The following is a 27,681-nucleotide window of genomic DNA, read 5'->3' on the forward strand; positions in this document are numbered from 1 at the left end:
TAGGCACTCATTAAAAACCCCAGTGTTTCTTTAGAATTAAAAAAAAAAAAACAGTATTTCTGCACAATATTCAGTTATCTGAGTTGAAGGGGAAAGTTAGGTAGCAGAGTTCTGGATTTATGTGCATAAAGAAAAAAAAAAAACAAACCCCAGTCTGCTACCCCTCCCCCCTCTGGGGAAACTATATCCACCCTTCCCTGAACCCCTCCCCTTTATGTAAAGGATGCTAATAGAACTTGTCTTGTCAAATGATCCACCTGACAAATTACCCAAAGCCAGACTCCACCCATGTGTTTCTACCATTTGACAGGTAACCCTAAGTTTTTCAACATACAACCAGCAAAGGTTAGATAGCTTACTGATATTCCTGTTATTTCTCTTGGACTTTTACAGGACCAAACACTTGCTGTTTACATAACTTTTGAAAACTAAAAAGTTTTTCAAAAATACAAAAATTTGAAGGAATACCTTCACTAAAAGAGAAGTCAGGTAAAGATTTTAAAAGTAAATCTGTGAACATAAAACTCTACTAGGACCTGACATTAAATATGAAGGATGCTAATGTGCTGAACAATTTTTGCAACCTTACAAGCCACAGTAGATACAAAATTTAAGCAAAAGGGTCTCTGACCTTCTTAACCTTAGCCGAGTTCAGATCCACCCCCAGAACTCCCTTCCTGCCTAGTGTGAATGTAATTAAGGGGAAGCTGCAGTGGTAATTTCTCTCCTCATTAACTTCCTGATTGGTTTCAGCCTCAGGATTCTGCCGGGCAGTAGTTTGTCACCAATTCCAAACGGCCAATCGTTAATACTAATGTTTGTGTAACTAACTGCCAGCATCCGCCACGGCTTCTTGTACAACAATAATGGTGAAAGGGTACATTAGTGCCCTGTGTTAATTCAGCTTGTGTTCATCAATAGGGACATCTATGATGTAATTAGCCAAATGCACTGGGAGCTGAGTGCTGAAGTCATTTGTAGAGAACTAAATCATAGTAGGAGCTGTACCGGGTCCTGATGTGTTTGCCATCAATACTTATTATGTTTCGGATTTAATAAGGTATATTACCATGCTGAAAAGAGACCTTTTTACAAGGGAACACTATTTGCGCTTGTTATGGGTTTGGAAAAGGTTTGCTGCAGCTAGTGGAACCACTCAGAACTAAAAGAACAGAGCTGGGATCTAAGAGGCGGACCTTGAACCACGCCACTGGACCAAATTATTTCAGAAAGCCCCTTTCTTCTCACGTGACATACAGACGGACAGACAGAACGATGGAGAGTTTTGTATGGCTACCCCTAATACCTCCAGTAAGGAAAGGCATGATCTGAAAGCTTAGTAAATCTGAGAAACAATTTAGGCAATTTCCTGACCAGCAATTACCTTTGATATTGATAGTATTTGTTTAGTAACTTACCTAAAAAGCAAGGGTAAAAGTGTATAAGCTTTTTTTTTAATTTTTTAAGTAGAACGCTGTTAAATGTACGTTACAGACACCAAAAAGCATACACATGCGTATATGAATACATAATGGCAACCAAAAAAACCCTGGGAACCTATGAAATCTGAAGCCTTCATCTTATTGCAGTTTATAAAGGCTAAATTCGAATTGTCCTACGGATGCAAAATTCCCTGCAAATCCAAGATGATTTATGAATGGCACTGCATGCCCAGGATGTTGTAGATACAAAGAAATGTTTTCCAAAGGCAGCAGACTCTGCTGACATCTTGGTACTCTAGCCAACTAAGAGCCAGCCGCAGAGTCCATGAGCTGATCTGCCCCCCGCCCCAACCCAACCTCAAACCAATGAGAGCAGGTCCTCTGTCAGGAGCCATGGGGACAGGAGGGAGCATTTACTGCCTACTTCCTGTATGCCACATACCTTAACGAAGTGGGTAGCGCTCCAACCATTCACTGGAAGAATTATTCTCACCGGGTGACACGGGGGACCTTGTGGAAGCCAGAGGGCAGTGTGGCACCCCCCGCGGTCTCGCTCTCCCTGCGCTGTCCCACCCTTGGGCGCCACGGTTAGTCACTGGCCATGGAACCTTCCTAGTCTCTGAGTTTAAGGAGGCAAAACACCTGACCCTTGTCAGACTAACGTAGCAGCTAGGAAGGAGCGAGTCAGTGCTCTAGACATGTCCTGAGCCCCCAGCCTGCCTCCTGCCTTCAGTTAGCAGCCGATCTAGGGGACGCCCCTCCTCCCCATTACACCCCAGCCATGCACCTCCCACCCCCAGTTAACTGATCTGTGACCCAAAGGTGGAGGGGCAGGAATTCTGCAAAAGGAAGAAATGGGGGAGAGCCCCCTTTTGCCCTCAGTTGCCTTGTGGGTGTTTTCTTGGGAAGTATTCCTGTGACTCCAACTCCAGGGACACACACATGTCTGTCACCTGCACCGACGGGGGCTCCACGAATCCTTCACGCATGGCTGCACTCCAGAGAAGATGCAAATAAATGAACTCAGCCCGTTTTGAAAAATACCACTAGTTTTCAGTGTCTCTACACTCAATTTAAATCTACGTTGTTTTTACTTTTGTTCAAGGCTTAGCGTTGTCTTCGCAAAGGGGCCTGCTGAAGTTTTAGGGATGGTGTTTGTTGGCCTTTGCGTGGCCCGGCCCGTCCTAATAGCAGTTACAGTAAAGATTTCCTCAGTGTCTTCTCGGAGACTAATGTCCAAAACCTATTTTACTACAGTCCTCAAAGGGACCCTCTCCATTTTAATGCAGCTTCATTAAATTTTGTTGGGGGGAAGAGTAATCATTGATCACTGTAAATCATTTTATACCAATTAAAAATTCAAAAGTCGGAGTTATCCTTTCTGCCTTTCAAGCGGATTCTAATGAGCCTGACACAAGGCTAATTTCAACTCAGAAGGTTCCTCTTAATTATTTTGTGAAACTGCTAATGCCTTGTGTCTGTGGGACTGTAAGAAAAGGTACACCGCTGGCAGCACTAGAAATGGGTTCAGTCCTTCTAGACGGCAATCCAGTGACATGTAATAAGAACTGTGGAACTGTTCATACCCTCTGACCTGGTAATTCCCCTCTGGGGAATAAGCCCAAAGAAAGAGAGAATAATTGGCCCAGAGATGCTCAACGCACGACTATTTGCATCACTGAAGATGTTAATGCTTTGCTCTGGTGCTGGGGGTGGGGAGGGGGGCAGCTGGGCTTGGTGGGGGGGCAGTGGACAGCAAGCATTCACAGGCAACAAACAATTCCAGATTCTGCTACCCCTTGGTCATGGACAGGCTCCCAGCATTTTTGGAAATGGAAGAAATGATTTCTGGAGACCGAAGTAGAGACTAAAAAGTAAGAACAGAAAAACCTGTCCGTCTGATTTTTTTGTGTGTTCCAATGAAAGGTGGACAAACCTCCTCCAGGCCTCACCGTCGATTGAACCAGCAAGCCCAGTATCTGTTTTCTCTCAAGTAGCCTATTTGTCTACAGAAGCTAAAGGGGCTTTCTTTTACTATTATTTAAAAACAAACAAAAAAACTTTACACATAATCACTCTTACCAGTGCTGGGAAAAAAAAATTTTTAAGATGATTCTAGTGATACTATCTAACCATCTTGCTGCACCCCCCCCCGCAAAACTCCAACTCACTAAAAAACAAACAAAAACCACTCTAACTGCTAAATCTTTCAACATTGCAAAGACCCCTGACTTTTAACTCGAATGATCTGTTGGAAGTCAGTGGGCTGGAACGAATAATTCTCCTCCAGGGATGTGAGAAAACAGGATATTCATGCTTGAGAAAAACTTTCTTCCTCTCTATGTTAAATGCTGTTAAACGCCCACTAAGAAACCATTTGAAAATAAGAATATAAGTGGCATTCCTCAATTATTAGCAGCTCCACACCTCGAAGTGGACAGGAAGAAAACAAAAGTGCTGGCCTCTGGTTTCCCGAGTTCGCAGGCCTCAGAGTCTGATGAAAAGCTAATGAAAATTTCTCAAACAACAAATTCTTCCGCTCCGTGATAACTGTCGTGTTTGGAAATAAAATCACGTCCAACCAACAGCACTTAGCAGATATTTAATGTTTCACAATGGGACTCTTTTCCAGAGTGGTACTGCTGCCCTTCTCACTCACATCTAAAATAATTAGGATTATCGGAGCCGTCCGAAGCTTGGCAGGTTCAGTTTGTACTTTCAAACAGCATTAATTCTTGGCACTCGGAACAAGGGATAAAAGGTAAAGATATGAATGGAGATCTTTATTCAACCCGATCTATCACGGATTAGCTCATTCTTTTCCAGTTCATGCCTGCACTCTAGTTAAGGGCAGGGCTAAGCTGTAACTGATGTAATTAGAAACCACAAGCTGAGAAAAATAGCCCTTTATTAATCTCCCCCCATTTATTATATATTTGCTTAAAAAATATATATAATCTCTGAAACAATTTTTTTTTTCCACCTACATGTAATGAAAGGGCAGTGACAAAGAGAGGGCTGTTGAGGATTACGCCTCTCCCTACAAACACATCTTCAGGAGCAGCTCTAAAATCTAACATCCATTTTGAGAGGGGCCAGCTCTGTGCTCTGCGTGTTGTGGAGAGAAGTGGCCGAGCCCCGGCAAATGGGGGTCCCTGTGGTGGGAAGCAGGCACACAGCAGTCCTCCCTCCCCCCTCAACAACAGCATGACCTGTGCAGGCAGGAACGGCCAATGCTAAAAACAAAGTGAACTCGTAAGAGAAAGTAACTATTTATGCAGTATTAACAGTACCTCTTCCTGTAGGACGTGGATACACAACTCACAAAATAACACCAGAACAACTCTTTCGTTCTGGAAATCAGCAGAAGCCTATCAGGCAGCCTGCAGAAGTAGCTGCAGAGACCTCCGGCCTGGGGGGCGGGCGGCCTGGGCTCCCAGCCTGGCCTACTGCTCAGGGAACTATGGGACAACACACCAAACCCACTCCCCTACCCACCTACAGAGTCCAACACAAAGAACCCTTTCTCCATCGTTTTAATGTAGTGCACAACAAAGGAAAAGCAAGAAGGGACAGCATTCAGCCCTCCCCCCCCCAACCTGGGACCTGGGCAACACCATCTCAGGCCAGACGCCCTCCTCGACCCCCACCCCCCGCCCTGCATGACAGACACTCCTGAACTAAGGCATGGCAGCTCCTGGGGACCCCCATTCCTTGCTTATTTCTTAGAGGGGGTCAGAAAACCGACTGGAGCGTCCAAGCAGGCCCATGAATAAGCAAAGTGCCCCGACACCAACCCCATCCTGATGGGTGCTCAGCACCCCCGAGGACCTCACTGCTCACCTCCCCAAAACCCCCTGCCCATCAGCGGTGGGGACACTGCTGGTGGCTCCCTGACCCCAAACTGTCACCATCAGTCATAGAGACGTCTCTCTGACTCCTTCATTCCTGAACTCTCTCTGAAGGAAGCAAGTGTGCCCAGGAGGGGTTAACTCATTGTCACTGGCCCCACGGACTTCTCTCACCCAGGGAGGCGGCATTTGGTGATACACACAATCCAAACATTCACACTGGGGGCGCCTGGCGGGCTCAGTCGTTAAGCGTCTGCCTTCGGCTCAGGTCACGGTCCCAGCGTCCTGGGATCAAGCCCCGCATCGGGCTCCCTGCTCGGCGGGAAGCCTGCTTCTCCCTCTCCCCCTGCTGTGTTCCCTCTCTCGCTGTGTGTGTGTCTCTCTCTCAAATAAATAAATAAAATCTTAAACAAAAAAACACAACATTCACACTGCCTCACTGTGTTTTCACCAAAACATACTCAGTCTTAAAACCTGCACATAGTGTGGCTTTCACTTCTCTTAGGTAACAACCTCCCGAGATGAATCCTCACAATGGCTGACTCTGCTCTACTTTGCCCTTCAGAACCAGACACGAGGCCGACTTTGAACATAAGCATTCTGAGCCCCGGTTTCCCCATTGTGACATGAGGCTAACCACAGGCCACTGTGATAATCAGCGAGTAACAGTAATTTTTAGTTTCCTTATTCCACTGGTCTGCAGTCTACCTCTCAATATCTTAAAGTTAGGTTCTTGCTTCTGAAGGTGCAGGAAGTCAATGAGGATTTAGTACAAGGTCTGCTCACACATGCATGCGCCTTCCTGAGAGCGGGGAATGAGGAACACACTTGTACTTCACCGGGCCCAGAGCCCAGCCGGGGTGTCCCAATCAACCTAATCGTCACTCAGACAATAGGTCCCTTGTGGCACAAGCTCTGCTTTTTTCATCTTTGGGGGCGTGTAACAGGATGGCCGGTGTCAAATCAAAATCAAATAGCAGAACGTCTGTGGACATGCTTTATAAACCATACAAAAAATAGTGTTATCATCCAACGATCAAGCAAACCGTTCCTTCAGACAGCAGTATCTGGAAGCAGGAAGAATCTCTTAAGTTTGAGCCTAAGTTTGTCCTAAAAGGTAGGAACTCTGGGAAGTAGTGGACAGAGGCGTCCATGTTCCAGAAGTAGGGGTCTCCCCAGTTCCCAGTCTACAGCGACTGGGTACCTGGAGCCCTGAGAATGGAGACCTGCTGGGGCAGCAGAAGCCGATCCTCAGTCAAAGGCAACAAGGCAGAGCCAGGGTGAGGTGTGCAGGCTTTGGTCAGTTCCACACCCTCCGCATGCCTCGGTGTCCTTGTCTGTAAAATGGGGACAGAGGAGAGCACTTAGGATGGATGGTTCTACACAAACTGGTGGGGCCCTGTAAAGCCCGATGCAGCTGAAAAGCCCACGTTGAAATCACATAACGCTTCACCATTTGGTGACCCACACACGGGCCTGGTCACAGCAGCACCTCGGCAGTCTGAGCCCTGTCCCTAGCACCACTTCCTGGCCTCCATCCTCATCCCCGCTGCCCTCAGCGGCCTCTGAGAGTCCGTTCTGAAAGCCTGTGGGCTCTGACAACAGACACCAGCATCTCAATAAACACTGGAGTCTCGGTTTCTTTAATTGTCAAAGGAGGAGAATAATTACGTGTCTCACAAAGCTGCTCTGAGGATTGAGATGGGATATGACAAAGCAGTTTGCAGACGTGATGACTCCACACACTTGTCAGTCATTCTGAGTCCCCCCCAATGAGTCCGCAAACTTCTGCAGAAGAAGCGAAGTGAGTCTATGTACCCCACTGTCTATACAGAACCAAGAAATTAGTAAGATGTGTAGTAACACTCTTTGAGAAAGGGGAAAAAAAAAAAAAAAGAATCAGTGACAACACAGTTCAAACATCCCTGAACGTTCTCAGATGAGGTTCAATTCTGATGTTCAAGGAAAGGGGACTTTTACTTTATTCATCCTTCTTCTTCTTCTTTTTTTTTACTTTCATTTATTTATTTGAAAGAGCAAGAGAGAGAGAGAGCGAGTAGCAGAGGGAGAGGGAGAAGCAGGCTCCCCGCTGAGCAGCGAGCCCCACACAGGGCTCGATACCTCAGGACCCTGAGATCATGACCTGAGCCGAAGGCAGATACTTAACGGACTGAGCCACCCAGGCGTCCCTTTATTCATCCTCTTTTATACATCCAAAGCCTAACAGTTAAATTCCGAGCCTGTTGGTTTGTGCCTTCTTGAGCACCAGAGTTACACATGACATTTCCTGAGGCTGGGCCCGCAGGCCAGAGCCAGGGCTGAGCAAGGGGAACCCCCAGAGCCTCCACCAGAAACAGGAAGTCAGCCTACAGGGTGGAAGACAAGACATCTGGTAAACTGAAATAGGCTCAAGACATCTACCACACAGTGCAGCGCACACAGCGGGTATTTAATAATGGATGAATGTGTGGGAGAGGCCACGGGAGTTAGTCTTCCCAGGACAGGGCTCACACACACACTGGCAGGAGAGTCTCCAGCCTAACGCCAGTTTTAGGGACTAGAGCGTGCGCGGGTTTTATTTGCTACTGTCTGTCAGTCCTGCACAGACTCCAAGCAAAGCCGGGGCACACAGGCAGAGAGGAGCCTCACCAAACACACCCCGGGACAGGCAGTGGCCCTGGGACCTCAGCCCGGGCCAGGGCCGAAGAGCCTGGCTCCCGGGGAGCACATGGGACCCCGCTCGTCGGGGACTCTGCAATGCCAACAAGGGCTCGGGTCCAGGGGCTGTGCCCCGATGGGGTCGTGACATGTGCCACTGCAAACACAGTTCAAACACGCCCGTGACGGAATCTCAGAAACTAAAGCGGACCAGGCAAGCTGGATGCGCACAAGTCATCTCTGGAGTCGACGTCCCATTTGATCCTGGGACCCGAGAAAACGGAAGGAACCAAACCCAGGAAAGAGGCTGCGTGTGGCATCTGCCATGCCAAAAAACCGGCCTGGCCCTGTCCAGATACTCTGCAACAAGAGAAAAATTTCAAGGAGCCCTGCAGTTTTCTGCACCCTGAGAAGGAGGAAGGGTCACAGATGTTTCAGCCTTAAAGGGTAACATGATGGGCATCCTGTGAAGGCGGAGAAAAAGCATGCAAGTTTTAGACACCACTGCCAGGAGGGCGGGTCACAAGGACACAGAGCACTGCCTTTGAACCTAGCGCCCTGGAGGAGCTTGGTTCCTGGCTAATCCACCAGCCTGCCTTTCACTTTGGAATCCTATCATCTTCCATGAAACACGCTCTTTAACACAACATTTAAGATATGTAGTTTTGGCTGCATGGTATTATTTTTTTTAATTTTTTAAATTTTATTTTACTCACTTGAGAGAGAGAGAGAGAGAGAGAGAGTGCATGAGCAGGGGGGAGGGGCAGAGGGAGAAGCAGGCTCCCCGCTGAGCAGGGAGCTGGATGCAGCACTGGATCCCAGGACCCTGAGATCATGACCTGAGCCGAAGGCAGACGTTGAACTGCCTGAGCCACCTGGCACCCCTAGCCACATGGTTTTAAAGAAGTTTTTCATTTAGAGATATCCTGACACTCTGCCACAGAAATGGTTATAAAAGAAAGTTCGTGAGCAATTTCTCAAATAGAACTTGTATAAATTTTGTAGCTTGTAATTCAAAAGTAAATATTGTGCCCCAAATGACATGCTAGAAGCAGGGCAGAGGATGGTGTCAGGTAAATTATTTCATCCTTACTACCGGGGAATCAGTCTTCTTTCAAAAGCAAATATAGGACTCCTCAGTACGGCCTATCATTCTACGCCGACTTTTCATTCTCCTTCCTAGCTAGCGTTACAGGAAATCTAAGACCAGTAATTATTAATATTTTCCTCTGGTACAGAATAAGCAAGCAGATGCCAGGACACATCTAAAAAAACATACACCAGATGAAATCAATCAGGATAGAAAATTCCAGGCATTTCCGGACAGGAGGATACATGCCTACTCACAGCCACACAAGCTATTTTACCGCCTAAATACAACACGCACTCGTGGATGGACAAGGTAAGTTCAGGTTACAGGAGCAAGAATACACTATTTTGGAATGGTTCACGTTAAGGGTGAAGAGAAATAACAAAATAATAGTACAAAGTGCACATTTTTCCAAAAGACAGTTTTTACACGTTTTCTAAGACCCCAAAAGCTAAAAAAAAAAAAAAAAGATATTCAATATATGTATTTCTGAAATCATTTTTACGTAAAGTGCCACCTTTTCATTTAGCCCCCAAGAAAGGACTTCCACCCTTTCCGTGGGTCCAGTTAACCTGTGGGTGATAGGCATTCGGGGAATGTGATGGCGCCTTCTCCCCTCCAGGCGTCTATGATATTTTTTAACCGTTTCAAGAGAGAAGAGCTCATGTTTGGAAAAGCATTTTAGTTTGCCTTCAAGAAAACGGTTTCCTGGGGCGCCTGGGCGGCTCAGTCGGCTAAGCGTCTGCCTTCGGCTCAGGTCATGATCCCGGGATCCTGGGATCGAGCCCTGCATTGGGCTCCCTGCTCAAGGGAGTCTGCGTCTCCCTCTCCCTCTGCCCCCCAACTCGTGCTCTCTCTCTCAAATAAAATCTTAAAAAAAAAAAAAAAAGAAAATGGTTTCCTTTTTCTCCTCAATGCATCCCGTCTGAAGCCAAAGTTCACAGGAACCTGTGCTTGGGGGCTCCGCAGAATGACCCCCACCAGCCTCCCGGGGTGAGAAGCTCCTGCACAGGGATGGCAGCTGCTGGACTGAAGGAAACCAACCCTGGCAGGTATTTAGCAAAGCAGGAGACAAACTGTTACTTCACTCTTCCTTCCTCTGGTCAACAGGATGGTTTCCCTTTCAGGATTTAGTTTTCAGTTTTGAATTTTTTTTTTTTTTTATTGTGGTGAAACACACATAACACAAAACCTATCATTTTAACCATTTTTACGTGTGCAGTTGGGGGGTATTATGTCTAGACACTCTGTTACGCACCTGCCGTCTCCAGAACTTTTTCGTCTTCCCAAACGGAAACTCCATCCAGGAACTGTCCGCTCCCTCCTCCCTCGACCCCGGGGAACCATCCTTCTTCTACCCTCTGTCTCTGTGAATGGGACAACTCCAGGAACCTCCCATCAGTGGGGTCATGCAGTATTTGTCCTTTTGCGACTGGCTTATTTCAGTGCACATCGTGCCCTCGAGGTTCATCCATGTCATAGTGTATGGCAGGATTTCCTTCCTTTTTTTTTTTTTTTTAAAGATTTTATTTATTTATCTGACAGAGAGAGACAGCGAGAGAGGGAACATAAGCAGGGGGAGTGGAAGAGGGAGAAGCAGGCTTCCCGGCGAGCAGGGAGCCCGATGCGGGGCTCGATCCCAGGATCCTGGGATCATGGCCTGAGCTGAAGGCAGACGCTTAACGACTGAGCCACCCAGGCGCCCCTGGATTTCCTTCCTTTTGAAGGCTGAGTAATATCCCATGGTGTGTAGACACCACACTTTGTTTACCCATTCATTTATCAATGGATGTGCAGGTTGTGTCTGCCTCTGGCTATCGTGAATAATGCTGGTATGCTCGGTGGTGTTTCTGTTCGTGTCCCTGTTTGCAGTTCTTTCAGGCACATCCCCAGAAGTGGGATTGCTGGATTATACAGTAATTCTGCATTTAGGTTTTTGAGGAATTGCAAGACGGGTTTCCACAGCAACTATACTGATATTCCCACCAGCAATGCACAGGGGTTCCAATTTGTCTGCATCCTTGCTACCACTATTTTGTTTGAATAATGGCCATCCTAAGGGGGTACTTGGTCTTTTTTTTTTTTTTTTTAAGATTTATTTATTAGAGAGAGAGCGAGCATGAGCAGTAGGCATAGAGGGAGAGGGAGAGAGAATCTCAAGCAGATTCCCTGCTGAACGTGGAGCCTGATATGGGGCTCAATCTCACGACCCTGAGATCACAACCTGAGCCAAAACCAAGAGTCAGCCATTTAACTGACTGTGCCACCCAGGTGCCCCTGATCTTTTTCTATTAATCCCTTCCCTCGATTTCTCCCCACACTTCTTAATGCTGACTTACTGTCCTGTCTGCACTGTATTACCAACAAATTTAACTGAAGAGTTGGCCTCACCGCCCACTCGCTGGGTTACCCCCGGCAAACTGGTGGCTGTCTTATTCCCAGGCAAGTTTTCTCCAGGTCACCCATGACGTACTGATCATCACAGCCCATGGCTGCTCCGGTCTTTCCTACTCCCCTCAGGGGCACTAGACACTTGACCTTGCCCTTCTCCCTCCACCTTCTGCTGTGGCTCTCCCAGCTTTCTCTGCCTTCCTCTCTTCTCTAGCCTCTGCCCTACAGACTTTCTCCAAACTGCGTGACTTGGTCCCCCCTTGCCACACAAGCTTTAAATATCCCCTCCTTGCAAATGACTACTTCACAATTTATATCTCTTGCCCTGATTTCTCACTGAGGACTATTTCTGTATTTTCAATATCTGCTGGACATCTCCATCTGGATGAGCTCCCTGCAATGTAAATTCATAGTGTTCAAAATTAAACCCACCATCTGTCCCCACAGAGTAAACCCGACCCTCTTCTCTTGGGTCCTGAGCACGCCCACTTCACCTTGCTCAGGCTCCAAGCCTCAGGATTATCTTAGGAAATTTCTCCCGTCACCTCCCTCCCACCTCCAAGCACTGGCAAAGTCCCGCTCATGGGAACCCCACAGAGCGCTATCTCTCCCTTACCGTGACCCCATCCCTCCACACCCCAGACTGGATCCCGCCCTCATTACCTTGTACCTGATCTGCTGGCCTAGCCTCTGGCTGTCCTGCTCAGTCCTCCCTCTCTCCTGCACTTTACCCTGGATGGCCACTGTGCTTCCAGAGGCCTGTCTCCTTTCCTCAATCAACACCTCTCATGGCATGTGGAAACATCCAAACCCGCTGGCCTGGCATCTGAGGAGCAAGCTGATTCCCCACATCTCTCCTGCACTGGAATCCTGTGGCAGACTCCTACCACTCTCCACCCCGGCGCAGACCCAGGATCCCTGCCTTTGATATGAGCTTGTGCTGGTCCCACTGTCCCCCAATCTCCACAGGTCAAAACCCAGCTCCAAGCCACTTCCCTGGTCTCTCTCAGCAGAAACAATGCTTGTGGCCTTTCTTGTGGTTCTGCCACTCCCATCTCCCTACCCTCTTCCCCTTCCATCGCTGACCTAACAACTCTCCCCGAAGAACAGGGAAGGGGGTGCCTGGCTGGCTCAGTGGGTTGAGCATCCAACTCTTGATCTCAGCTCAAGTCTTGACCTCAGGGTTGTGAGTTTGAGTCTTGCGTTGGGCTCTGTGCTGGGCATGGAGCCTACTTAAAAAAAAGAACAGGGTAGGATCTACGTTGTATTTGTCTCTGGGGCCCCTTGGTGGCCATCCGTTAAAAGCCATATACCTGGTAAGCACTCGACAAGTGGTCATTGATGAATAAATGAGAGAATGAGTAACTCACTGGTCAAAGCCAGCTGAGCTGTCTCCTGGACCCCACGCAGTCATGACCAGTACAGGAAGACGGCCAGGAGGCAGCTGTCAGGACAAGGGCAAAGGGATGGCCAGCCCCACGTCCAGGAAAGGGAAGGTGCCAGGAGAGCCGCAAGTACAAGAAGAGATGTGACAGTGAACCTGAACCCTTAAGAAAGGTTCAGCATCTTGAAGGCAAGAGAGAGGAGGATCCACTTATAAACCTCCCTGTGGTCAGAGGGTGGGAGGCAGGGAACTCTGGCAACAGCAGGAGAAATGATCAGTCATTTGGGAAATTCATTTCTGGGAAACAGCTAACTTCTCAATGACGGAGAGTTAATGAGGCATCATGAATCAACTTTTTTTTTTTTTTTTTTTTGGCGGGAGGGTGGGGGCGAGGCAGAGGGAGGGAGAGGGAGAGAGAACCTTAAGCAGGCCCAGCCCAATCCGGGGCTCGATCGCATGACCCTGAGACCATGACCTGAGCCGAAATCAAGAGTCAGACCCTCAACTGACTGAGCCACCCGGGCGCCCCCTGAATCTACTCTTAACCGCAGTCCCTGGACACCGCAACTTCGCTCTGGACACTAACCAAGATATGAGAACAAGTGAAACTGGAGGACCGAAAGGCACTTGTTTTCTCCACAGTGAAAGAACTTTACAAAACTACTACCTTCAACAAGTAGGTAATGTGTGTCATCAGACAGGTTTTGGAAAGACAGCTTTTATTACTGACTGACCGAAGATGCGAACATCACAATAAACAGGCTTCAATCCACAGACGTGCAGAAAACTCCAGCCTCAACAGTCCTCACGGAGCCCCTGACACACGCATCCACAGTGGTCAGGGGTTAGTGTGCAGAGCGAGTCTCGGCTAATCTCCGGGATGCTATCTTCCAAACCCTGAAGTTTTGGAGATTCAAGTCTGTAGTCTATCAGAATAACTACTAAGAAAAAAACTTTCCAGCTTAAATAAAAAAAAAAGATCAACAAGAAGCATATAAATTTCACTGACTCCGACTAACCCACAGGGCAGTGTTTGGTCACAATATAATTGATTTCGCCCTTAATGCTACTGTTGAAAGTATTTAAATGCCCCAGCACGGACTCCAACCCACACACTCTTCCTCGACCCCCCATTCCAAGTAGATCAGGTATTTTCACACTTGGTTCATCTTCAGTGAAGACTGTAATTAAATCTTTAATTTGAAAACAAGAGTGAAAGTCCAGCACTCTGCATTATCGGCTGCCCTCGGAGCTTAGAGCAAAGAGCAATCAAATAACAAATGGTGACCTCAGCTCCTTCAAGCTCAAGTAATCTGCTAATTTCAGAAGGTACCGGCTCATATCAAAAGTGACCAATTTACTCGTGGAGGTGCTTTCCGCAGATACCTGGGCAGCCCGCTGGGAATCAGAAACGTTATCTAAATTGCAAAAACTGTCAAGTTTATGTGCTGACTGGCCTTTTGATGACACCATCATTTTTAAAGCATAAATTTCAGAATTTATGCTTTATGCTTTATTTCGTGTCCAAGGGGTAAAGAAGAAAGAAGCCTGTCAGGGAGCTGGGTGTTCTCAGGATTGTGACGACTCCTGGTCCTTTTTACTTTCTCATCCACCTCCAGAACTTGCTAAAACTCTTTTTCAGCATAAGGAAAGGCAGTGTAGTGCAAACGAGTTACCTAATTCTTAAGAGTATTTAGTAAGCATCTGCTCTGTGCCCTGCGTGGCTGTAGCCACAGGGAATAGGGCCGTGAATAAAATGAGTCTCTGTTCTCATAAGGAAAACGCTGGGCACACTTGTAACCAGAGACACCTGGGACTGGATTCCGGCTGGGTCACTTACTGGGGATGTGACCGTGGGAATAATGTCACAGCTCTGAACCTCGACTCCTCATCATGTATTCATGGAAAACAATAATGTTAAAGGCTGTTGCACTTAAAAATAAGACATACCGAGTATTCGGCCGACACTAGTGTCCTTCCTCCCCTTGTTCCTTTCCACAGTAAGAGAGCAGATAATCAGTACATGCTTCAAATGTACACCAGGGGCCATGCGAAGCAAAGTCAGGAGGAAGGTGGTGTTTTCTTCTCCATCCTGTTTGATCCTTTGCGTCTTTCTCAACCTGTTTGCACGTCTTCTCTGCTGTTAGGAATCTGTGGGCCCTGGCCCTCTTCCCTGGTCTCCCCTCTGCCAAATCACCCCTTCCCCTTCCCCTCAACCCGCTCCAGAAACAGTTCTATCTATTCAGGAACCACTTGGAGCTCTTGATGAAAAGCGCCCAATTAAACTAATTCACGAGGTAAATGAAGGCTTCATGCTTTGACCCTCTTGTCAATGTTTTCATTTTCTTGACACTGGAGGGATGTCATCTGGAGGCAGGGCAAATTTCTAAAGTGCTGCCTGTCCCGCTCAGTACACAGGACGTACTGTTATCAAGTGGGTACATCCTGAGTGTCACTTTGACTAGGTCAGGTTTCATAATGTACAGCAAAGACATTCTTGCTGAGTGAGGTTCTGGTCCACGCAGAGCCTGTGGCCCCCTCCCCAGCACGGAGTCACAGCCTTTAGAGCAACTACTGGTAAGAGAATCTCCTGCTGATAATCAGCTTCCCTTCCTGGAGCTTAATGAGAATGCAGTCCTAGGGCGAACCCAAAAACCACTGGTATTTTAAGAAACGAAGTTACAAGACAATTGCTTTCCACTATGAGTAACTGTTTTCTAGCATTTCACAGAAGCTCCAGAATCCTAATAAAGTGTTTGTTGGAGTGCTGAATAAAATGAACTTCTAATTATTTTTGTTAGGAAGTGGTGTTAGTTTTCACACTAAACCAGGTAAAACTGACAGAAAAGGAGAAGACACAAATATTAGCATTAGCTAACCGTGTACTTGGTAGGGGGGAAATTTATCATGCTAAACCAAGGTCATCCATTTATGTAAAAGCACCTAGAAGCTTCTGTGTCAAACTAAACTATCAAATACCAAAGGACTTAAGTTTGCTACCTGTGTTTAATAAACATGTATTATTTTTGTAGTAATAAAAAGTGATAGAAAAAGGCAGAAAGGAAGGATAAAAGGAAACGAAAGAAGCCAGAGGCCATGCTGGAAACCCAGCCCCCCTGCGTAAACTGTAGGAGGGAGCTCTTTAATGAGTGCAGGCCGTGGCCGCTGGGAGATGAAACAGGGATTCTGAGGAAGGCTGGACCCCCGGCCTCAGGCACGAGCTGAGTGCTGACCTAGGTAAGCAGGCTTGTGAAATGAGCTTCAGCCCACATTATTTATTAGCATAATTATTAATAATAATCGTTATCATTCACTGAGGCCCTATCGTGTTCCAGGCTGTACTTTGCTTATCAAATCTCCACAAAAAACCCTTTGGGGAGGTGGGTAGTAATAACCTCATTTGACAGATTTTACAAACTGAGGCCCGGAGATGGTGATTAACATCCAAGGTCACACAAGCGCAGCGAGTCAGAGCCAGAATGTCCTTAGGCCCTGAGCCGGGACTGACCACCGCAAGGCCGCAGAACCTAATGAGCGGTTTGTGGGCTTGCTGTCTCTGCCTACCTACTGCAGACTGCACCCAGGGAGCCCTCTGCCCACTAGCCCTCCTCTTCCGCACATTCACAAAGTTGCTGCCCGAGTTCTTCCCCAGAAAGCCACAGTTCTGCCGAAAGAGATGGCTCAGACGTCCAAGCATCACCTGAACTGGAGGTTCACCTTCTGAAAATGAATCCAGGAAGAGGCAGCTACCCCGGGGACCCCAATTTCCACATCTTTTAAATCTATTTTCCAGGCAAAAGAGATTTCAGGGACCCATCATGCGATTCGGTGGAGTGAAGGGTTGGGGGCAACTTACCTGTTTGCAGCTGATGGTCAGGTCCTGGGTGTTTCAGAAAATAAAAGCCTTGTGAGCCCCAAAGCAGCAGAGTGCGGAGCAGGGACAGTGTGTCTGGGCCAGCAGGGAGGCTGCCAGGGGCCGTGGGGTGCTGCCTTCTACCAGGACCCCGGGCACCTGGTAGGACAGTCTGACAGAGAACCGTAAGATCTGGGCACCTAAGAGCTGCCAGACCCTAACATGTCCAAAGAGCATTCAAAGGATCTTATCTTTCCCAAGTTGCATGTGCCTCGGGAGAGGAAAGGGGGACAGCAGACCCTTCCTAATGTAAACGCTTGCTTTCCCCCTCATCCAATCTAAGAGCATGATGACTGTTCCGCAAAGCACACATCTGACCGAGCAGGGGCAGGTTGGCACCAAGGCAGGACGCACCCCACAGACCTCACGCTCTTAGCATGCTCCCCAAGCACAGAGAGGTACAAGACAGCCCAATTCTGGGCAGATCCATATAGGTGAGTTTTCAGAGTAGATAAGTAATTACCCAGTTCCACCTCTTGTGACCTTTCATGAAGTCAGGGTAGAGACAATGAAAAATGAACCAATTCACCCCAGCAGGCTCCAGCACCTCACGGTCAGCATATCAAGGGCTCCTGATACATCTAACAGAAGTGCCATGGCGCCTGACCGGGGCCACCAGCGGGAAAAACCCATCCATCAGTGAAACTAACACAGAGTCCGCATCCTGCTCAGATCGGAAACCAGAGCGTCAGGAAACGGTTCACGGTACAATAATTAACTCCTGGATTCACGCAGCAACTGTCTTTAAGGGCAGGTCATCTTTGGGGCCTCGGTTTCTGTATCTTCAAAGCTCGGAGGTTGGGCTCAATGCCTTGGACCTTCTCTCCCTGAACGAAAATTCTGTGTTATGATTCCCACCGTGTTACAGTTTCTCAAATCTCCGTTTCCTTTAGGCTCTAAAGGGTTAAGTGCCTGCTCAAAGTCAGTTACCTGAGTATGAAACAGAGCTGGGGAGTTCCACATCAAGTGATTACTTCTGAAGCAAGGAATTAAGACCTTTTGCTTCCCTAATAGAGACATGAATGTTTTCTGTCAATAATGGATTAAGTAAGTTCTTTCCAATCACTGGGATTTGGCCACTAAAAGGGACGTTCAATCTCTCCATCTTTGTGCTGCTGAAGAAAGTGGCTTCAGGTGACAGGTGACAGTTTCTGCCTCAGAATCAAGCACTGATCATGTTATGATGACTCGACGGAAACCACATTAGTTAATTTTTCACAACCAGTCTCCTAACATTACTGGTTCTTGATGGGCTCAGTCTACGAATCCAGTTCTTGAGGAGTGTTAATTACTGCTTTTGTGAGGATCTCCGCCGTTGTCCACATGACCTCCTGGACGTGGACACACACCCCTTAGCACAGAGAGGATGCATCCCCAGCCTCTCCTACAAAGGAGACAGTGCATTTTCAGCTGCACTGGAAACACAGTTGTCTCTACACTGCGTCAGCAAGAAAGCAGGTGGATCACCTCCTCCTTCCTGTATTTTGGGCTGCCTAGTAGACTCGGTCCTCTCGTGACAGGAAAGCAGCCACAGAGACGAGAATGCCTGGGGTCTTTACAAGCACCTTTGCTTGTCCCAGAGCTGGTGTTCTTATGTGGGCACGGACTGGGATTCAGTGCAAGCTGGCTGTAGATGGACCAGGCTGGGGTCTTGGCCTGGGATCTGTCACCTGCTCTTGTCCTCCCCCTGCAGGCACTGCCCAGATGCTAGACAAGAGCACCTCCCTTCCTGCCAGGCCACTCGAGAGGGGCTCTGGCTCTCTGATGGAAATGAAAGCCATCACCAGACTTCATCTTCCACCCACCGGACTGACCAGAATACAGATGTTAATAGTCTCATGCTAGCAAAAGCTTGGGGGAAGCAGCGTCTTCATACAGTGCTGCTCAGTGTGGAGGTTAAGGGGACAACATTTAATACAACCTGAGATGCAGGCTTTCTTTGAAATGCCCCTTCTTAGCATCTCCCCAGCGTGTGTAAGGTTCTGCAGCATTTGTATAAAACAACATGACTGTCAATCAACAGAGAAATTAACCGGTAAACTGCGGTCCATCCAAACTGCAGAACAGTATGCACCAGTTAAAAAAAATACAAAGCAGGGACTCCTGGGTGGTCAGTCCGTTAAGCACCCAACTCTTGGTTTCGGCTCAGGTCATGATCTCAGGGTCGTGGGATCGAGCCCCGAGTCGGGCTCCGTGCTGGACATGGAGCCTGCTTACGACTTCTCTCTCTCCTTCTCCCTTACCCCTGCCCTTGCTCACACGCATGCTCTCTCTAAATAAATAAATCTTTTAAAAAAAAATAAAGCAGACTTACATGACCCAACATGAAAGATTTCTAAGACCAACTGTTGAATGCAAAAACTAGATGGGAGCAACAATGTGTTTGCTACAACCCCACTTATGTTAAAAAGTCAAGCAGTATTTCTACAGAAACCCATATCTGCATGTGACTTCGCAGCAAAAAGTCTGGAATGACGTACAGGAAGAATTTAGCTTTTGAGGCAACCAAGGAAAAAGACCACAACACAGTACACATGTGCACTGAGATTACAACAGGTTACAAAATATGTGTATTTAAAAAAAAAAAAAAAAAAAGACGGGCGCCTGGGTGGCTCAGTTGGTTAAGCAACTGCCTTCGGCTCGGGTCATGATCCTGGAGTCCCGGGATCGAGTCCCGCATCGGGCTCCCTGCTCGGCAGGGAGTCTGCTTCTCCCTCTCCCGCTCCCCCATCTTGTGCTCTCTCTCTCACACTCAAATTAAAAAAAAAAAAAAAAGACAACTGTCAAGAATTATAGACAAAATAAAAATAGCAGTGTTTTGTTCATTTAGGAAAAAAATAAAGTTATTTTAATTCACTCAGAAACATGTTCTGAGAAACCACAGTTTTCCAAGTTACTTTTAACTGCTCTCTTTTAAATCTGACTTAAAAAGGTAGTTTTTTAGATGAATAAAGCATGAAAGATAGCTATATGGCAAGTTTCATCTTGATGGAAGAATGAAATGCCTGATTGCAAACTACTTTGAAAGAAAAAATATAGAGAGTCTAGTGATATTGTTCTTATGAGCCACTTGAAGCTATTTTGATTTTTGGAAACGCTACTTTACAGATGGTCTAATATGCGGTTAAATTTGCAGTGCGTTTTTACCACCAATTTGTTGTAATACAGCAGGTCTTCAGTGAACAATTCTAGACAATTCCTTTGTCTAGCTGGTCATTTTGGGATGTGTGCTTTAGGCAACTAGATCTACTAAATTATCTTGTTAACTTAATAACCTTCTAAAATACAACTTTACACACCTCCCAAAGCAAACAAGGGACTAGACTAAAAAATATACCATGATGTGGAGTGGGGGGTGGGGGTGGGGTGGGAGGGATGGGGTGACTGGGTGATAGACACTGGGGAGGGGATGTGCTCTGGTAAGCACTGTGAATTGGGCAAGACTGTTGAATCTCAGATCTGTACCTCTGAAACAAATAATGCAATATATGTTAAGAAAAAAAAAGAAGAAGAAGAAAAAGATAGCAGGAGGGGAAGAATGAAGGGGAGGAAATCGGAGGGGTAGACAAACCATGAGAGACGATGGACTCTGAAAAGCAAACTGAGGGTTCTAGAGGGGAGGGGGGTAGGAGGATGGGTTAGCCTGGTGGTGGGTATTGAGGAGGGCATGGAGCACTGGGTGTTATGCACAAACAATGAATCATGGAACACTTCATCTAAAACTAATGATGTAATGTATGGGGATTAACATAAGAATAAAAAAAATATATACCATGATGTCTATATGTAGAACAGTAATACTTTATGACACATTCCCTATTATTATAAGTGTGATATTATAATACAGGCACAAATAAAATGTTTGGAATAAAGTCAAATTTAAAGCATGTCAAAATCCAGATGCTTGAATCAAGCTTGGCTCCATGGACACAAAAGATGTGGTTACTTACAAATAAGAGATATGAGATTCAGGGGACAAGAGATTCTGGCCTCAAAAGACACCTGCTACCCACAGACCAAAATATCTGAGATGCCACCATTAAAGACTCATTTCTTCAGAATAAACACTGATGTCCTTTGAAAATGCAAATAATCAGGAGAACTATGACATAAAGCCAGTCTTATTTTACCATGTTATTTATCATTCTCTTAACAGAGGGGGGCCACAGGGGAGCGGGCTCCAGAGAGTAAGAACAAGGCCTAGAGGGGCACCTGGGTGGCTCAGATGGTTAAGCGTCTGCCTTCGGCTCAGGTCATGATCCCGGGGTCCTGGGATCGAGTCCCGCATCGGGCTCCCTGCTAGGCGGGGAGCCTGCTTCTCCCTCTGCCTCTGCCTCTCTCTCTCTCTCTCTGACTCTCATGAATAAATAAATAAAACATTAAAAAAAAAAAAAAAAAGAACAAGGCCTAGATGTGTGTGTGCCCTGACTCTGTGAGAAAGCTGGATAGGATACTGAAAGCCAACCCTATCAATCCCTCCATTTCTTTCCTGGAATTGGCCCTGCCTAAAACACAGTCAACTGTAATCTTTCTAAGAATTTTGGCAGGCAAAAACTCCATCGGGAACATACAATTAAGATCATGCAATTCCTAAAAAAAAACAATGATAGTAACTACAACTTACTGAACACTGACCACATGCTATATGCAATAGTAATCCTTTGTCATACATTACTTCGCTCGATTCACCCTAAAAAAACTTAATGAGATGCATTCTCACCTTCAACTTATGGGTGTAAAAACTAAAGTTCAGACGGAGGAAGACACCTGTCCAGGGTCATGTGGCACTAAGTGACAACCCAGGTCTGGCTGACACCAAACTCAATGTTCCATTATTCAATGGTGCTTCATCCCCCCCCCCAAAAAAAAATTACAAAGGAAAAGAAAGTAATTTGACCACGAATCACTGCTGAAGCCCCCAAACCAACCACATTCTCTGAATGGTCACTCATACTTTTAATCTTTCTTTAAATACATGTATTTTGGTTAAGAAAGGTAAAAAGAGCTGCTTTCCCAGGATGCCTTTCCTGCCTTTCTTACCACAGTAAATCATCTCTAGAATGCAGAAATTCATCAGTAACTGGAAGCTTCTGGTGAATCTTCAGCATGTTAATCTCAACCGGTCCTTCCCGTCCCTTTCCCTGGCTGATGTTCCCAGATAGAAAGGAAGGCTGTTTGGCCATGGGCCATAGATGCCACCATCCCAAAAACTTCTGGACTCTAAGGAAATAAAAATAATTCACATTACCCAAAATCCAGGACATAAGGGTTAGGCAGCTCTGTGCTACTTTCATGGAAACCAGAGCTGGATTCATTCGTTGTCCTATGTGACTTGAAATGAGATTCCTACGAACAAACAGAACTAAAGGCCTCTGGTGCCTGACTTACATCCACACAGCTTTATGTTGGCTTTTCATCCTTTCCTCACTCCTCCTCCTTGGAACTACCACCCGACACATCACAGCACACCAGTCCTTGTTGTTTCGAGTCCTGCTCTTCAGTAGAACCCAAGTTGAGACAGACATCCTTTATACCCCACCAGGTAGCATAGTATAGTGGTCACGGGGGTGGGGTGCGGAGCACAGACAGGAAAGACAGATGTGAGTTCAAATCCTGGCTATGCCATTCATTGGCCCCATTATTATTTTTTTTTTAAGATTTTTATTTATTTGAGAGCGAGAGAGAGACAGCAAAGTGGAGAGGGGGTAGAGGGAAAGGGAGAAGCAGACTCCCCGCTGAGCAGGGAGCATGACACGGGACTCCATCCCAGGACCCTGGGATCATGACCTGAGCCGAAGGCAGGCGTTTAACTGACTGAGCCACCCAGGCGCCCCCACCGGCCCCTTCTTTGGGAAACTGACTTACTGAAGCCTGTTGGCTTTATTAACACAAATACGCATACACCTTTTCGGTTGGGATTGAAAGAAAAATCTGGAAATAATTTCAAAAATCTCTTTAAGAACAACTCGCGTTAGGTCAATCAAAATCTATGCATAAACAAATAAATTCATCTGATGGTGCTAGAAATGACCAATAAAACCAATGAACCTTTGGAAAATCTGAACATGAACACAAGAAACATAAAGAGAAAAGCATTAAACACAAGACAGTAGATGTAGGCACAGGCGTAGTGTTTTTAAAAATTTAAGAGACTGTTGTAATTTCATATCATTCTGTTTCATCCTATGAGCTTATGACAACCGTGACGCAAGGAACATGATAAGAATACCAAAAAAGGGGTGCCTGGGTGGCTCAGTCCTTAAGCGTCTGCCTTCGGCTCAGGTCATAATCCCAGGGTCCTGGGATCGAGCCCCGCATCGGGCTCCCTGCTCTGCGGGAAGCCTGCTTCTCCCTCTCCCTGTGCCTGCCGCTCTCCCTGCTTGTGCTCGCTCTGTCTCAAATAAATAAAAGCTTAAAAAAAAAAAAAAAAAAAAGGAAAGTAGGTTGAGCTCACTTATGGTGGTAAGTACAGAAGTCCTAATAAAGAGAGGTAAAGTGAACCCAACAATGTATTAAAAAGATAGTGCCTCATGACCAAGTAAGATTTATTCTAGGAATATAAGGATAATTCTACATTAGGAAATCCATTAATGTGATTTACTACGTTAAAAAGAGAAAAAAATCACATGGCTATTTTAATGGATGCCAAAAAGACATGTGATAATAAAGGTAGGGCCCACTCCTGTAGATATTCATGGTATTACCGTAACACACACTGGAGAGCGAGGGAACACCAAGTACATCAATCTATACGTCAGAAACGATAAAAACCTCACTCTGAAACCTGCTTTTCTGTATTTCTGTATTTTCTGATTTCTGTATTAGTTGATTTTTTTTCCCCAATGATCTTGTACTGCTTTTTGTAAAAATAACAACAGCAATGGCCTGGCATGAAGCCTTGAACTAGGAGTTAGGCAGAGAACCACCCAAAGCCATCTCCAGGCAGTTGTGGTCTGTAGTAAGTGCCAATAAAGAAATAATAAAGTTCAAAGAACAAATGAGGAGAAATGAGGAGTATTAACAGAAAGGGACGCTTGGGTGGCTCAGTCCACTAAGCATCTGCCTTCAGCTCAGGTCATGATCCCAGGGTCATGGGATGGAGCCCTGCATCGGGCTCCCTGCTCAGTGGGGAGTCTCCTTCTCCTTCTGCCGCCTCCCCCAGCTCGTGCTCGCTCTCTCTCTGACAAATAAATAAATAAATCTTTAAAAAAAAGGATATTAACAGAAAATAGGAACAACTATTTTTAGTATGTGTGGAGAAATTTCCTTCTCCAGCAGGACCAGGGAGAACTAACCCTGTTGTAGTTCATTTTGGAACAACTCATGATCTACGAGTTCTAGAGCCGGCTACTTCAAGAAGAGGACGCAGCCGATGAGGGTGCTGGGAGCACCAGGGAGGGAGTACAGATTGTTCCCGTACATGGGACAACTGGGAGGGAGTTCCACAGCAACAAGCAGTTAAAAGTCCTTAATAGCCTGGTGAGTGGCTCCCGGAGCAGAGGGTGGATACCAGGGTCACCTCAAAAAGACAGATCTTGGACCATCCAGGACACACAGATGAGCAGGAGTGAGGTCAGGATGCAGCAGTTATGGAAAACAGGAAGGCTCTTTAGGGGAAAGGGTCCATGAGGGATGACTGTGGTGTCACTGGTGCCCTGGGGGCATCCCTAGAACACTGGGGCTGAGGCAGCTCAACCAGGGAGGGGCCGGGGGGCAGTTAGAAGGCCACCCTGGAGCTGACAACCCCACCACCCCTCCTCTCCCGGATCAAGGATTGCCTCAGACCTTGGCATAAACTTAGACTGTTACACAGCCCTGTAAAATATATATACACACATACATATATTTTAAGATTTTATTTATTTGACACAGAGAGAGTGACAGCAAGAGAGGGAACACAAGCAGGAGGAGTGGAAGAGGGAGAAGCAGGCTTCCTGCGTAACAGGGAGCCCGATGTGGGGCTCCATCCCAGGACCCTGGGATCAGGACCTGAGCTGAAAGCAGATGCTTAACGACTGAGCCACCCAGGCGTCCCCATATATATATATATATATATATACATATATATTTTAAAGATTTTTCTATTTTTTTAGAGAGAGAGAGAGTGTGTGTGTGAATGGGAGAAGTGCAGAGGGAGAGAGAGAGAATCCTGAGGTAGACACCCTGAGGTGCATGGAGCCCGACACAGGGCAGGAACCAGGACCCCGAGATCATGACCTGAGCCAAAACCAAGGGTCAGCTGCCCAAGTTACTGAGCCACCCAGGCACCCCAATCCTGTGAATGTATTTAATGCCACTGAACTATACACGTTAAAATGGCAAAAATGGCCAATTTTATGTTTTATGTATATATATATACGCATACACACACACATATGTATGTGAGAGAAAAAGCATAATCACAAATCAACGATTATTAGTGCTTCACTGAGAGAGGCGTTGCGGACGCGGCCCAGCAAGCCTTATGGAACAGGTAAGTGGAGGAAGACAGTGGCCCAACCGAAAGGAAAAGAGAAGAGATGGAAGACAGGAGAAGGAGACACGGAGACGGTTCTTTCAGCCGGTGCAGACGGAGAGCACAGCTCACGGCGCTGGAACCAGCTCCATCACACCAGCCGAGTGCGCAGCCCCACCACGAAGGGCCGGACCTCCAAGCCCCTGAATCTGCAAAAGGAACGAACGCAGCCCTCTGAACAGTCTCTGTCAACACCCAAGGTGAAGGAGAACCAGGTAGCACACGCCTTTCATACAGAAGTAGCGCCCAACAACCCAACCAGAGAAATGCGTTTTCCAAAGCGTGGTTCCTTCGCCCAGAAAGGTCTGGGGCGAGACGGCACGCCCTCTCCCCCGGCCCCGGGCCCCACCGGCTCAGGCGAGGCGCCCGTGTGAGGCAAGGCTGACACCCACAGTGGGTACGATTACCATCAAGTGTTCCCAGCCTCGAGAATGATTTGGGGATAATTGCGCTTGCTGCGCGGGGACCCTTTCCTATCAGTGCACAGAACAATACCCGATAAACCTCTCTGGTTTACAGCAGCTAAGTGCTATTCACAGGATTAAAAAATGAGCAAATCATTTGCCTCCATTTCCTGGAGACAGACATTAGGTTTGATAAGTAAACAAAAAGTCATTTATACTCAAAAGACCACTCGCATGGATAGAAACAGTTCTGATTTACTCCACGGGCTCTGGACGGGGTGTCATTCATTTCAGTCCACTTAGCGCTGTAACAACTGCTTTTCAAAAACCAACATTGATTCATGAAAATGAACATACGGACTCTCTGCAGCATAAACCCCGACAGCCTTGGGCAACAGAAATGTAGTACAAGGCACTGGAGGCTGGGATGAGGAAGCGAGCAATTACGCCGGTATTTAACGCAATCTATTGCTCATCAGAAAAGCGCTTAGCACCGGAGTCAGACCCAGACAGCCACTTAACTGTCCCCTCCAGCGATTACACTCTCTCAATCCAGGAGTGTGTCAAATTAAAACAACTACACATTGACTTTTTGCTTCTGTAAACATTAAGGAGTGATTGACAACTTCAGCTGCTGCCAGCCAGGCATTATCATCCGCCCCTTCTTGCTTCTCTGCTCCCCGCTGCGTAGACTGTCTCCTTAGCAAGATTCCCACGGAACGCCGAAGGGTTTCAGGGCTTTCCCCCCGGGGGCTCACCTAAGGAGGGTCTACCATCTCTTACATGTGACCAGCTTCAGATGACCTTATAAAAACTGGGCATTTAAAATGTAATATTTGTTGTTGTCTTTTAGGAAAGCTCTACGCACTTCCAGTTACGAAAATGGAAAAGCAGCCAGTCTTTTTCCCACACTACTATTCTCACTGCTCTACTATGATCCTGATTTTGGAAGGACTCCCTTCCCTTCTTATCCTCTTCTCCTTTATTTCACAACTGTAAGGTAGGTGGATAAAAGGTATAGTGAGACAGCAGAGAGAGACAAGTAAACAAAAGTAAAAAAAAAATAAGCAAGAAGATCTGTTCACCACTGATATCCTGGTGAATCATCAACTGGCAACGTGACAGGCTTGTTCTGTGGAATCGACATGCAATGCCTAATGTTCTCTGATGATCATCGAAAAAGGCCACAGGCAAGTGTCAAGCGTTAACCCGTCTGACACTCTTCCCCCTTGGTGCCAAGACCATTCAAAGGGGAAAGGAGTCTTCAATAAGGGAAAACTGGATATCCACATGCAAAAGAGTGAAGTTGGACCCTTCTTTACCTTATACAAAAATGAACTCAAGATCGATCAAAGACCTAAATGTTACAGCTAAAAGTACAGAACTCTTAGAAGAAAACATGGGGGATGGTGAGCTTCCCGACGTTAGTTTTGGCGATGGCTTCTTGGATACGACCCCAAAAGCATACGCAACAGAAGCAAAAACAGACAAATTGGATTTCATCATGATTAAATATGTCTTTGTATCAAAGGATAAAACACAACCCGGAGTGAAACTCACAGAAGCGGAAATCATATTTGTAAATGGTATCTCTGATCGGGGATCCAAGCCACTTTTCCCCTCCTGGTTTTTTTTTTTTAATTTTTTAAGATTTTATTTATTTGACAGAGAGACAGCGAGAGCAGGAACACAAGCAGGGGAAGTGGGAGAGGGAGAAGCAGGCTTCTTGCCGAGCAGGGAGCCCAATGTGGGACTTGATCCCAGGACCCTGGGATCATCACCTGAGCTGAGGGCAGACGCTTAACGACTGAGCCACCCAGGTGCCCCCCCTCCTGGTTTTAATGCAAGCAATCCTTGGCAAGTCCCTAAGGACTCACATGCTCACATGCCGCCCCGTGGCCAGAAGACAAGTTTTCTACCCATTCATGGACTGAGATCAACCAAGTTCTAATACTCACTCACTTCCATCTGCTATTTAAATTTAGAAGTATGCAGCACAAGTCAGGTGCAAAGATCAGCTAATGTTAACCAGT

General features: G+C 46.6%; 1 protein-coding gene across 1 annotated transcript in view; it reads right to left on the reverse strand.

Annotated features, from left to right (window-relative positions):
• Nucleotides 1-27,681, reverse strand: part of DMRT1 (doublesex and mab-3 related transcription factor 1) — a 106,948-nt gene that overhangs the window by 1,361 nt on the left and 77,906 nt on the right. The window lies entirely within an intron of this gene.

The sequence above is a fragment of the Mirounga angustirostris genome, unplaced genomic scaffold (assembly GCF_029215605.1).
Source record: "Mirounga angustirostris isolate CCGP_5_RB_7025 unplaced genomic scaffold, mMirAng1.0.hap1 SCAF_15, whole genome shotgun sequence".
Taxonomy (NCBI): Eukaryota; Metazoa; Chordata; class Mammalia; order Carnivora; family Phocidae; genus Mirounga; species Mirounga angustirostris.